Source organism: Diachasmimorpha longicaudata, chromosome 7 (assembly GCF_034640455.1).
Source record: "Diachasmimorpha longicaudata isolate KC_UGA_2023 chromosome 7, iyDiaLong2, whole genome shotgun sequence".
NCBI lineage: Eukaryota > Metazoa > Arthropoda > Insecta > Hymenoptera > Braconidae > Diachasmimorpha > Diachasmimorpha longicaudata.
Genome location: NC_087231.1, coordinates 10,104,950 through 10,118,485, shown reverse-complemented (window position 1 = coordinate 10,118,485; position 13,536 = coordinate 10,104,950). Strand labels below are relative to the sequence as shown.

The following is a 13,536-nucleotide window of genomic DNA, read 5'->3' as shown; positions in this document are numbered from 1 at the left end:
GGATGTGACGAACCTGAGTCAATCAGTGTACCCATTGAACAGCCTGAAATGTGGAAAAAAAATTTTCACCAAAGTTATCTACCTCAGGAGCACCGAGATGCCAAAAAAAAACATGAGGATTTAATCATATGGGCAACATAGAGATGCGCTGCGTTTCCATCCACTCGGCAATGGCGATTGCTGAAAGGCAGTGGTGCTCGAGACACCGATGCAAGTGAGATAATCAACAAACCACGAACAACGAGGAGAGAGACGAGGACATATCGTCGTACTGTCGCGTCAAACTTGGCGGGGGGGAGAGATTGGAGCCTGAGAGAGAAGGCGCTAGTGGGCGAGCGAGATGGGGAGTGGGTAGTAGCGTGCTGGACGCTGGACGAGGCGTACACTCTCCGCGAAAGTTCACCACGAATTTTTAACGCGATTTATTTATCGTTGAAATGGTTGAACAGTGCCTAGAACAATGAAGAGAGTTATTCCATTGAGATTGAGTTGAAAATTCACAAGATTAAGTGGGCACTCAGCTCTACTTCATCGAGAGAAATATTACGGAAGTGGTTGACCGATCACTGTCCACTGATGATCGAGCCCATCGATTGGATTCAGGTGATATTAATTGGAGAAATAATGATGTGAAAAATATTGAGTCCTAAATGTGAGAAGAGCTCGTTTTCACTTGGCTCGTCACGGCAATTTACGGTAGGTCTGGATTTTATGATGACAAAACGCTGTGTTTTGAAAATAAAGTGACGAGAGGAACGACGAGACGCCAGGGACGCCGAGAGCGCGGGATTTCTTAATAGCGGGCCCTTGCGATTGGTTCTCGCCAGAAAGAAGTTGCTCATGGTAAAACCCACACGATTGGACCACGTGTGTCAAACCGCCTGTGCAAAAGTGTACATTGTATTTCTTGGTCAAGGGGGGTTAGGTTCATGAAAAAATGGTGCTGATTTTATGATGGGCTTTGTGATTTAGTGAAGTGTAACATGTTTGATATTATTAAGTGCACTAGGTGAACACTACCATGGAAGTTTCTAATTTAAAAACGACTGGTAGAAGGTTACGTGGAGACAGTTGGAAAAATCCATCGCCACTTGTTTTTCACCTAAATTGTCCTATAAAATACTGAATTTATAAATTCAAGTGAATGATGAAAGAAGAAATCTGCCATTTCTTGTTTGACCATCGAAGGAAGTGTCCTAAGTGATACCAAAACAACAATCACTCATGTTAATTGTAAGTGTTCCGTGGCTACAGCAAAGGGACGTCCGTGTAATTTTTCGAAGAAAAACGAGACAATAAGAAAGTAACATCAAAACCAGAACATCAATGGATAACTCTCGGTATGTATTTATCATTTTTTACATCAACCATGCAAGTGAAAAATAAATAGGCGGTATATTGGTATGAGAAATTTCATTTTATTATTTTAAGTAACTACTCGAATACTTTAGAATTATTAATCACAATCAATATCCCCGATGACAAACCGCTTACGGATTTTCGAATGAAAGCAAAACATACCCCGATTAGGTTTTCTTGAAAATACGAGCTATCCCAATGCGGGCCAATAAAAAAAGCCAAGATTGGGGAGTGAGAAAAGACGAATAGAGGGGAAAAAACGGAACGAAAATGACGAAAAAAATCGTGGCTCATCTGACAGGCGAAATGTGCTGAGAAGAAGAAAGCAATTCCAAGGATGGTAACGAACTCGCCACGGGTCTTTATTTTTTGCTTCCTCTCCCCCATCCGCACCTTCACTGCGTTTTTTTACTCTCCTCCCCAGCCTACCACCCCCTTTGAGAGTATTTTTCGAGGCCCGGTGTAAATGATTTTATTGCCAGGGTCGTTATAAAGCTGACGAATATAGCGATGATATTTAATGACTGGACTATCGGTGGAGTTCTCTTCTCGCATTACCCCTACGGTGAATCAAGTGATTTACGTGTGAATGCCGGGGCCAGGGGATCGGGGAAGGGGGCATTGAATAGCCAAGCAGGGCTGCCTCACACGTTGTTCCATGCAACTAGTCTTATATGGCGCCTTTGGTTATTGTACGGTAATGTCACTGAATAATAACAGTACATCGATTTTCTTGGAGCTTACAACACACAATCGGCTACTTCCTAACCGCCCACACTGTTAGGGTTTTTTTTTTTCAATTTAAGTGACTGTTGCATCGGAATTTTGTGTTGCAATTTTGCACGAGATTCAAAGTCAAATTGTTTAAAGAATTTTACATTTATTTTGGGGATCCAAAAAACTTGAAGTTAATGGTGAGAGGGAATTGTTTGTAAAGAAGTCTCACTACCCAAAAAATTGATTTATAAAATCAAAAATTGTGTACTTGGTTCCACGACTACCATCTTGTCTGAATAATTTCTTCCGAATCAATTTCTCGTGACACTATAACTTTGGCATTTTTCCCCTACATAAACCTCCTCGATGATTCAATGACGCAAATAGTCAGGTAGATCGAGTGATTCCAGTTATCCATAATGCTGTAATTGTCCTGTAATTAACACCACGCTGTGTCGACACACAAGCCTGCTGTCACCTCATCGAGATTGCTATCGATTTCGCATGTACAGTGGCAATAAAACATCTGACAATTCACATTTTAGATTTTTGTCTGGTGCATTAGTGCGTCAATATAAAAAATTCTTTATTCTCTAAATCTGATAAATGTTTGTGCTCACACGGGATTGCAACGAGATATTTTAATGTGCGAATTTATACAATTCGGTCGTTATGAATTTATTGGCATTTAATAATGAAAAATATGACGCAAAAAATAATGATTGAAAAAAAGTTATTCTTGGGAAGAGTACAATACAAGTAAATACAATATAAAACCGTCATATAGAGTATCTATCTGTAATCCAATCAAGGGTGTTGGATAATTACTGATTCGCTATGTGCATGCAAAGTTCAACATGACATTGGTAACGCTGTATTGCGGTAAAATATTGGAACACGTATGAAGCAGACATAAAGGCACGGTTTATTTCAATTAAAATTTTTGAATTTAATTGTGTTGCACGTGGACGATTGATTGTTGAGAATTTAATATAATTTATACGTGACCATATTGGGGAATTTCTAAAAATAATACGCAATTGGGAGTAATTCGAGATCGTTGCAAAGCTTCTTTGCAAAATATAAATATTTACAGAATATAGCTCGTTACTTTTATAATTAATGCTATTTCTCTCTCTTGCGAAGTTACCGAATACCACTGATCACAGTGGATACTCGCTCATTGCCCACCACTGATCAATTAAATGGGAGGGTATTAAACAGATACAGAACCAGAATTGAACCAACAGTGAAGGGGGGGGGGAGGGGGATTCACAAGAAAAATGAGAGTGATGATAAGAATTTCTGGTTTCATTTCACCGGAATTAATTATAAGATATTAATTGATGCAGTGCGTGATAGTTGAGTGAGAGTGTGTTGGTTACTATCGGTCAGTTGTAATTCCGAGAAATGATCAAACGTGATGTCGACTGGATAGCTATTAATAGGACTATTATTTAACGTCGTAAAATTTTACGTGCCCTTATCACCTGCAACAAGTTATTTACACTGAGGTAGATTGAATCATGGGGAAATGATAATTAATCTGGGTTGAATTAGTGATAATTAATTTCTGAGATATGAGCGAGAAATTTTCATATAGATGTATAGATAGATAATTATAAAGCCCTTAAAATCTGTGATAGAAAATTTTGATAGCATGACTTTCAAAAAATACTGGGAATTTATCTTGTAGATATCACTCAAAGTTTTCGTTGATGGTGAAGTAGCTGGAGCGATGAACTATAGTCATTCCGAGGAATATTGAAGGAAAGTCGTGATGAATAACAATGAAAATGGTAAAAACCCTATATCAATGAATTTTTTTTTAGAATTCGAAAATCCTGCTCTCTGTTTTTCCTATCAATATCCAGAAATTTTTCTCGCCCTCTAAATTTAAGAGCTGATACGAATTTCCGTTGAACATTGATAGGAACACTTGTTCGTCTTGAGGTTAAATAATTGATTGCCCCGAGGAGGGTGAGACATTAATTAATTGGCACCGTATGGCATGGGCACTAATTACAATTTATAATTAAGAGGGGTCTCAACTTCCTCCCAGGGCGTGGATCGTCTCGGTGCACGGTCTGACTATGTTACTCGTCCTTGCAATTAATATGATTAATCGTTCTGCGAATTATCGAATGAAACTCGTGCACGTAATTCACATCTTTTGAGTGAGAGCTGGATCATTCTCCCAATTGTTAACTAGAGAATAGGATAACCAAAAAACCGAGTGAGAATTAATAATTTAGCACGTAGACATTTAGACGAAAGGGTTGGACAACTCTTGGGAGATCGGTGAGTTTTAATCGTGGCTGTCTAAGTATACAAATATATCGAACAAATGACTGTTACTAAAAAATCAAAGTACCGGAGAAATTACGAGCATGAGATAGTAGAAAATTAGACGTAACAGTTTTCAAGGGGTGGGCAGCAATGGGAATCGAATGATAAATCTGTCGGCATTGGCTGCATAAGTGAGTGAACGATACAATATGGAGGAACCGTTAATATGGGACAGGAGTAAATTATTGGGAAAAGTTGAATAATCCAGCTACCATATTCGTTTATTTCTTTTTACTATGCATTCTTTGTAATTTTTAGTGGTAATTGATATAATTAGATTTTTCTTTCCATTCATCCTTATGAGCAAAATTTTCTTTCTAAATGGTACAATTGAATGGTCGGTAAACTAAGTTTGGTATAAACGAGAATTCCAACAGATATAACCTACCGTAAAACTGAAATTCCTCTACTTCATAAATTGTGATTTCTTATTCGATGCTACGTACTATTACATTCGCAAATATTACCAATTTTTTCTCGTTTATTCTTTTTCGCAACAAAAAAATATTGGGTTGCGAATGAGATAGATATGCCGCACAGCCTAGATATCTTTCATCGGAAATTAATAAGAAATCCCGTTTGGCAATACAACACACATTGACCTAAAAAACCCCCCGATACACAGATAAAGACAATACCCACGTATTCAGAGAACTGTGCTTTCACATTACCGGAGTAAACATGTAATATATATTTATCTTGGAAAGCTCGCACATGAGAATCGCGGATGAGCCAACGTGATCGTGCGCCAAAGAGTGGGAGCTGAAAAGAGTACAGCGAGAGAAAGAGAGAGAGAGAGAGAGAGAGAGAGAGAGAGAGAGAGAGGGGGGGGGCGAAAACGCTGGGCTGATTGTATTTTTCCGAATCAATATCATTAATGTAATACAGCGAGGGTGCCTGATGAGGACGCGATTACGGGTTAGTAGAAAAATTCCAGGGCGAGCTCTCCTAATCGCGGCATCTCGTATATTAATGATATACCCTAGCAATACTTGCTCCCATCCCTTCGTTTATTTCTAATTCTTTTTTTCCACATTCACTCCCAGGTTCTCCTATTTATGGTTTATTACGTTTTATCGTCTGTCAGTATTTTATATTTTGTTTGTTACCTCACGTTATTCGTGCGGTATACCTCTCAGTTGTAATTTTAATCGGCGGCCTTTATTTTCCTTCTGTATTTATTCATTCGTTTCATCAGGAGAGGATAAGAACAAAATCCAATGGTGAAATTAGAACACTGGCAGTGAATTAACTCTCTGAAAAAGCCATTCCACCGATTCCAGTAATTTCTTCTTTACTGTACGTAAAATAGAGAATGGGAGATTGGTATGTCTTTGTAATTTCACAAAGCGAATATTCAACGCTCAAAACGAGGTTTTGTACAGCTGCAGTGCGCCGACTCGTAGAAAAGGTTTATAAGCATATAGACGTGCTACACATCGCAATTGAAGAATTTGATCTAATCGCGAGATAAGAGTTCAGAGACACATACAGGTATCTCACGTTTTCAATACTCGAGGCTTCTCGAGAAGTGTGACAATGATATTAATTAACAACGATGTGATTCGATCAGGCGGAACAAGTTTCATACGAAACGACTGGCGTATTAATACACCAAGACTGATCGTGATCAGCCTTCGATGTCTACTTCATCTTCTAAACTTTCATTCGCTTTGTTGTAAATTCGAATAACTAGGAAGGCACTAGTTATAGGAATGGAGGAAATTGAAACTTTCATGTACATTTAAGAACTCGATATTTTAATGATTATTAAAATTCATGAAAAAAGAGTAAAATTGCTCTAATCTAGTATAAAAATTGATTATCATATATTAATTTTGACTCTGATCTACGTGTCAATTTTCTTGGAATTTTGAGATTTTTTTTTCACCGAGGATTCAAAAAAATTTTCTCTCCATTTTGAAAATTCTCATTTCTCGTTAAGCGGAAATAACTTGACCCACATTATAACACTTTATCTTGACCATTATTTGTGACTCGAGTTAATTAGAAATTGTATACAGGTCCTGAGAGTTTTCCCTGAAATTTCCTTTTCACATTTATCCAATGATATTAGAAAAAAAAGGGGGTGGGGATAATCACAAAGACGGCTGACTGAAAGGGTTTATGTGTGTAGCATGGGGCGGGGGGTAAAAGAGTGTCGCGGTAATATCAGCTACGTGCTACAAGTCCGTCGCTTATTAAAAACATCGAGCTGGTGGTGGACACTCACCTATACACTGACAATCCCTCCCTTGAGCTTATTACCTATTTCTTTCTTTTTCTTGTCGTACGACACAAGCTCCTCAGAGATTATTGAATTTCGAAATTTTATATTACGCATCTTAGGCCTTTTCTCCACAGCCCCTGTAATTGCATTAAAATCTCCCCCTTTCCAATGTCTGGAAAAAAATTCGAGGCGGCGAGAGGAAAAAAAGTTGAAGGCGAAAAATAAAAAAGAATTTTGAAGACAGGGCTTTGTATTAGTAAGTTGTATAGTTGAGCGAGTCATCATCCCCAATGGTATTGTTAGAAGGGGGACGAGAGAGTTGGCAGCGTTAACGAGACGTCATAAGGCTGCATAATTGCGTCACAGACAGGATAATAGAGTAATCGCATAAGACGAGTTGGCGGGCGAGGTAGATTACTTACGAGCAGTAGAGTGACTTTTATAAAAAAAAAGACAGGGATGGAAATAGAATCAATAAGATGAGGGAGGATTCAGACGAATGGTTGTTGACTACTCGGACTGTTACCTAATTGTGTGGCCAGTGACACTGTGTTCTCGGTATCCACCCTACAGCTGATGATTTTACCCTCCGTGTAGCCTACGGGGTTGTAGTATGGTGATAGTGGCGACAAGTAGGCCAACCCCCGTTGTGGGTAAGCCTGTTATAGTGGAGAAGGAACTAGAGACCGGACATGTGTCCCTGGGCAGGCATGCGGAAAAGCACACCAGTTACCCTTGGTTATACCTACACTGTTTCACTCACTGACTGTTTTAGAACTGTTCATAGTGACCCCTGGCCACCAGGGCGAAAAAAAAAATTTTTTTTTTCATATATTTGTATTCTCTTACCGTAAACAATGAATTTATCCTAGTTTACCATTACGTTAAACAACATATTCGATAATGAACTCTTAAAAAATCCACGTTACGCTGGATTTAATGAAACAACACTATTGCATAATACTGCATAATTATTGAGATTACTGCATTAATTGAATTCTCATGCCTTCCAAAAATTTCCAATACTCACCTACCTCAAATTTCATAATAAACTTAATGGATAAAGTAGCCCTTCCTCGGTCAGTCATTTATTGGACAAATAGTAGCCGTGGAAAGTTGCGGAAAACACAGAAAAAAGAATGCAATAAACTAAAAAAAAAAGCCATTCGTCGGTGGCTCTCAGTCCGAGGGAAAACTACCCACCAAGACGCCCAATTACTTTACGGTCGTCACACATACACAAGAGTACCACACAAACGAATTGAGCAAGGCTTTTCCCGGTACAAGTGGTGGTATGTTATGTACATCACAGGTAAAAGGAAGAAATCCAAGAATATGGCTATATAAAAGGCGAGCAGGGGGACGGGCTGAAATGCGCCGGAGGAAACGTACTTCTCCCCCGTCTGTGTTATGAATACATTATATTCACAGCAACTCTGGGGGATGCTGGGGCATGCGCTTCAGAGGGGTCAACTCCACCCGCTCCCTCACGTCCCTCACCGGTCGGTGTCAGCCGCATATCCATTCTCTCCATTGCTGTATAGTCACTCGCTAATTATACGGGCGCTAACCAACCTCTAACCCCCTCTTTCTCCCCCCGCCCCATGCTTTTCCAACGATTGCCAGAGTTGAGGGCGTCTCTCGTTGTACATTCACAACGCTCTGTCCTCTTCAGAGTACGAGAGGGTTGCTCCAGACTCTCTAATCGGGGAGGAGCTCGACGAAAATCAACCCCTCTTCTCATCTCCCAGCCTCTCTGTTTTGCTTAATTATAACGGAGGCGTTAACTAACTTTTACCCCCACCTCAGCTGCAACCCTTTCATCCGGATGAGAAGGACAACGGCCAATCTGATTGGTTGGCCAATCACGTTGACTTCTCTCCGTGAATCCCGTAATCTCGTTAAAAATAATTCCAACTTGGGACAGGCTTGGGGATGAAGTTGCACATAAATTTTCATATTTTTTTAGGGTTGTGCAGTGAAATCCAACGACAATTTCGCTAACGCATAACGGGATCATTCTCCCAAGCTTCATTGATTTGGATTTTCAACATGTCGGCAGACTTTTTTCCAATAAAGGAAATTATTTTTCTATTCAATAATTACATTTTACTGGTCAAGAAATTTTATTATCAATTTTTTAACACTTCTCCTACTGCATTTTTTCTTCTTTCGTTGAAGTTAGTATTCCACCGTTTCCAAGATTTTCACCGAGGTAAATGTTCGGTAATTGCAGAGTTTTTTGCATCGATCAACAACATTTAATTTCTCCGAAAATTTAATTAGCTAACTCGATGGAATTTCCTTCTTTTCAGGGGGAAATGAAAGATGACGAGAGTTGAGGAAATGCCCAGGCGGGGGGATTGAGAATTCTAGCTTTCCCGCGCAGGCCCTATGCATAGTAATTCAGAGGTGGGGGATGAAGGGAAACTCTGGTGTATAGAGAGGAACGATAGTGTAGGTTGTACGCGAGACGGCTCGGTAAAGCGGCATACTAGCCGTGGAGTGAGGAAGTGGCAAAAGTGGTTGGGGTGAGGTGAGGGTAGTCGAAAGACCCCGAAGCGGTACGATGAGGCAAACAACCCTTTAGTTCTGGTGTAGCGGCCGCTGACGCCCCCATCACGGTTCATATTTTTCAAGATGCTCTTTTGCACCACCGCGCGATGAAAATCGAAAGCCTCGATATGAGCGCCGCCCTCGTGCGTTTTTTTCGCTTTTCTTTATGTGTGTAACCAGTCACCTCGTGATCACACTCAACTTCATGTATGACGTGTACTTGAACGCTTTATTAAAATGGAGTTCACACGGGGTTGTAAATTGTTTTGAACAGCTAAGGCACTTTTTTCTTCAACTTTCAGGATTACTTTGTGTATTGAGAGACCTTTTGAGTATACATTTTCGCGGTGTTTTGTTGTGGTGAAATGGATACAGTGAGGAGGTACTCAATTTTCACATAACGCGGATCTTACGCACATTTTCACTGCTGCACACGCATTTTAGACTATGGATAATAGTTTAAATTTAAGAAATAAATCTGTTGAAGCTCTTTAAAAACAGAGCGGAAAGATTTATGATTTTGTCGGCCACTAATTTTTTTAATGTTTATTCAATACAGGAACAAATACTAATGAAAAATTGAATAGCAAAGAACTGTGTCTTTCAATATTAAAGAAATAAATGATTATTGAAATTGGAAAAAAAGTTGATAGCATTCATAAATTTTCAACGTCATAATTAAAGTACCAATTACTCTTTACGTTAATGGATAGAAATATTTTACTTATGAGAGTGCGAATTTGCTCGATGTTGAGAGAGAGAGAGAGAGAGACAGCAAATAAAGTATTTTCAAAAGATTTGTTTTTCTTTTCGTTATGTATGAGATACCGTTCAACATGAAGTCATTAGAGATATATAAAGAAGAGTGCCAATACAATGATGAAACAACGAAAAAAAAAAGAAACAAATCCAATGATTTGAAACCTCGTAATCAACGACGTGTCGTTGTAGGATTTAATTATACTTCATCATATGTGTTAATGTGTGCAGCGCTATCTCGATAAATTACCAACACGATCGGCCTGATCAAAATCAACATAATAATTTCCCTCTTTATATCGGCGATAATTTCTGAATAAGTATTTAATGAGTATTTGTCAATGGGTGGTGATCAATGAATAATAAATATTCATATAAATTTTATAACGATTGAACGATTGAAAGTACCAAATAAAATGACGAGTCGAGGATTGCCGGTAATTTGATATCACATGATAGAAATGAAAAAAAAATTAACCATCATCGAATTAATTAATCGCTCCCCTGTGAATGTGTTTATGCGGATGACGTATGTTGCATCATTTCAACTGATTATTTGCGCACGAGTAACTCATACATACGGAACACTCACCTTTAATTAGTTATTAACGAGTCGTCATTACGAATGCAAATCTACCGTAAATAATTCCAGTCGCTATTGGGTTTTAATATCACTGATTAAGTTTCACAATAGTTCCGGTGTCATTTATAGCTATAACCAAAAAGTGAAAAATAGGAAATTGGGCTGACGATATTAGTGATTTTTATTTACCAATTAGAATTAGTAACTAAATGACACTGGGATTAATAAATTTTACGCTTGGATTACGATCTGGAATTTAATGTCTGTATAGCAGAGAATTGATTAGAGCTAGAAACCTGGTGGATATAATTTTGTCAGAGCTCATGCGAAATAGTAATTCGTCACAAAAATATGGTAATTAATTTATCAGCGGATCATAAATGAGTAACCGTGAAGTATGAGAAATGAAATAAACAAAGCAGTTATTGACAATGGGGACTTGAATATTGAAATGATTGTGGATGTGCTATAAAAATTCAATACTTGATCTCTGAGAAAGACTATAAAGTCAGGAATTTTGAAATTTCTACCTATTTTAGTCGATGATATTTTCCGTTCGAAAATTTAAAAAAAAAATTCATTAATGACATAAAAATAATTATCGCTATTTTCACCTCACCCTAATCGAATTAACCTAAGGGTAAGGGATATTTTGACGAGCTCGTCGATAATTTCAAGAGTTGTAAGTGGGACGCGACAAGCAACAGCCAGTCATTTGTATATGTTTATTAATTCGAGTCGAGGCAAGAGAGTCTGACGCATGCAGCCAGGAATACGGTAGAGTGTGTTCATCGCCCACGCGATCTGTACAAAAAAAAAAGTCAGAGAAGAAAAGCAGGAGAGAAAGAGAGAACAATCTGTGTCTCTCGGATTCTGGCGCAGTGTGACGGGAGGCTCGGATAAAAAAAAACGTCGAGACAGAGCCTGAGGAGTATTGGAGAAAGGTGTGAATCCACACATTCCCCTTGTAGAAATTCCAGAATATCAATTCGTTCAATAGACTTGGGTATTACGTTCGTGAAAATATTGATTAAAATCACAAACAATTATAAAAATAAATTTGATATGTTTTTCTTCTCAGTTGATCTGATCCGAGAATGAGAGAATTTTCCCTTTGATGGATGATTAAGGTGCCACGAAACCTCAATACTATGAAAATTGAATTCCACTTGTGAATATTGGACATTTAAATAAATCTGTTCTTCAAATTAAAAAAATAATGACAACATGTTCATAGAGAGTTGTCTGATAATTACTCGGAATTGCCAATACTCAGTCTACTACTCAATAGATCAGAGTCAATGCGGTCGCAGTGTATTGTGATCATAACGCAGGATGAAAATAAACATTTGTCGTGCATAATTTGGCAATGTAAAAATAAAACTTGGTGAATTTATTTTGTTTCACTGAAAGTTTTGGTTATTACGATATTATTTCATACATTATACATATTTTCTCTACCTATTCAATATGTTTTCGCGCAGACACTCAGCTTTAATTTATTCATTCCAATAATTTCATCTTTATTATTTCCGTTTCGTGTGATTTCTTTTTTTACTTAACGACACACTTGTGTGTCTCATTCATTTTCTCCGGTCTCCTATGAGATTTCTCGGTATAATACACACAGTTATCGGATTATCGGTTGGAATTCCAGAATTAAAATTTATGAGATATGGTGGTGGTGATAAAAATGTGCCCGGTGGCTAATTGATTCGCCTGCGTTGACGTAGGTCTACGCACGTATGGGGAGCTTGTTGTATTATTCCTCTCCTCTTCTTCTTCTCAACCGAGCGTGGATGTATACGATGGGTTGAGGCGAGAGAAAGAGGCGGGTAACGAGAAATAAAGCGTCCCAGGGGGGGGGGGGAGCAGAGACATCCGCTGGTTATTACGGGCAAAACCACACCACGGGCGACTTCAACTACGGCTGGAGGTTGGGAGGGAGGTGGTTGTAACTGTGACTGCGTGTCACAGGCTTTGCTGTAGGTCCACGAAACACTCTATTATCCTATATGTACGGATGCAACACTCCTTCGGGTGACTCTTCTCGATTATAACCGGGATAAAAAATGATTCTCGCCACCAAAGACATGTAAATTTATGAAGACCCCCGCCAACGGGGGCCCAACCCGTTCCAGCAATCTTGGTATACACTGATGCATTGTGATTGTCCATTAATGCATACATAGCTAATTGCATGATAAAATGAATATGATAACTTATATACTTTGTGAATGTCTGTAATATTCTTCAGTCGACGGATAGAAAATTCTTTCCTGTTCCACCGAAATGGACGAATCATGCTTCAACGTATATTAATATTTATTGTGTTGCTAGTATTATAGTGTCAAACTGATTTTTCATAATACACTTTTATTTTGTACTTCAGAGAGAAATACGCAGTCATTTTTATGGAATATTTCAGTAAAAAAATTGAAGAATAAGTTTAACAAAATTGATGAATTGTCACTTTTTTCGCACTTGCCCAAAACTTTGATTTCGAAAAATGTATAAATTCAATGGAGACCGAAACTTGTATGCAATCCACTTCTTCGCGCCTCGATGAAGTTCAAAGATCGATCCTCGACGTTGAACTATTCCTGTAGGCGTGGCATTCCATGCCCAATGCTTACGTACACCCATACGTGTAGACACACATATATTTGTATATACTAAAAAATGAAAAAGAAAAAATCGTATGTGTCGAGGAGCTGAAGCTGGAGTGGGGAAGGTAGAGGGCATAGCTCGAAGGGAATTGCTTTCGACGTCAGGGAAGATCTTTTTATCCCGCGAATCGTGACCTGAAAATTTCAACTTCGCGGGCATGCATTATTTCCAACGGTCTGATCGAGACTCTGGTCTCTTATCTCCTCTGTTGCAGGGACGTGAGGGCGTCGAAGGAGCGTAGATGAGTTTAGCCCTCTCCCCAACTGGTGAGTCCAATACAATATAAATACAATTTCTGCATGTGTGTGCATGT

At 38.7% G+C, this 13,536-nt stretch overlaps 1 protein-coding gene across 3 annotated transcripts in view; it reads left to right on the top strand.

The window, feature by feature from the left end:
* LOC135164638 (zinc finger homeobox protein 4) overlaps positions 1-13,536 on the top strand; it is a 188,883-nt gene that overhangs the window by 27,668 nt on the left and 147,679 nt on the right. Inside the window, exons 1-2 of one of the 3 annotated variants that reach the window (XM_064125176.1) lie at positions 365-1,340; positions 13,438-13,489. The gene's annotated coding sequence lies outside the window, so the exon portion shown is untranslated. Of the gene's footprint in view, positions 1-364; positions 1,341-9,578; positions 9,594-13,437; positions 13,490-13,536 lie in introns of those variants that run through there. The other 2 variants (XM_064125177.1, XM_064125175.1) reach the window with 2 other exon arrangements.